Raw genomic sequence first — 1,035 nt, 5'->3', positions numbered from 1 at the left:
TGTATATATATATATATATATATATATATATATATATATATATACACACACACACACACACACACGATTCTACACAGTTTTTGATCAACTATGAAATCACTACTGACCACACAATTAGTTTTACGAAATTACTAGATCTAAGACATCAAATTAGGAAATTTGATCACCAGTTGGTAATAACATCATTTAAACGAACAAATATATTGATTGGCGAACGTCATACGAAATTGGATTAATTACTAAACTACACTTCTTAGATTCTGATTATATATAATATACTCACGCATATATATCATACATATATGTATTGTGTACGTATATCATACAAAAGCCTGTATAGTTTCTGTAAAAACCTGGAAATTTATCAAAGCATAAATTGTAAATGATATGTTCCATTTACAATATTCTCTCACCAATTCACCACACTATATGCTTATGATATGAATATGTTAAAAGTTATACAAATGTATCAAAGCATACTGTGGAATGAGAAGAAATTGAATGAATCTTCTAAATATCAAATGAAAATGTTTTGACCAACTTAACTAACGAAAACTGTCTTTCCTACATATTCTTCCCCCCTTACTAACGCATACATACGTCTGTGCACGTTTGCATCATCAGATTAGTGTGTGAGTGAGAGAGAGAATGCATATATATACATACATACATACATACACTGTAATATAGGATGTACATTCATTACAATAATTTGGTTGTAACAAGCTATTATTTTATTTTTTTTATATATATATATATATATATATAATTCCAGCAGACTCAAGTAAAATCAGAAAGTATGTACGCATTATTTCTGATAGATACCTAAATCATAAATACGGCATCATAAGTGCTCCTCTCCACTGGTGTTATCAAAAACGAGTAACACCGACAGGAATACATATATTTTTTTATTATATGTATTATTTTCTTTAAGTTAATAATTAGCTCGGACAAAATAAATTGGTTAATAGATACCAGGGTAGAAAAGATCACAAAATGACTGTAGTGTAACTCCTGTTTATGAGGTAGAAA

The 1,035-nt window shown here is 28.4% G+C and overlaps 1 protein-coding gene across 4 annotated transcripts in view; it reads right to left on the bottom strand.

The window, feature by feature from the left end:
* LOC106873508 (F-box-like/WD repeat-containing protein TBL1X) overlaps nt 1–1,035 on the bottom strand; it is an 80,647-nt gene that overhangs the window by 78,816 nt on the left and 796 nt on the right. The window lies entirely within an intron of this gene.

The sequence above is a fragment of the Octopus bimaculoides genome, chromosome 3 (assembly GCF_001194135.2).
Source record: "Octopus bimaculoides isolate UCB-OBI-ISO-001 chromosome 3, ASM119413v2, whole genome shotgun sequence".
Lineage (NCBI taxonomy): Eukaryota > Metazoa > Mollusca > Cephalopoda > Octopoda > Octopodidae > Octopus > Octopus bimaculoides.
This window is presented reverse-complemented; position numbering and strand designations above follow the sequence as displayed.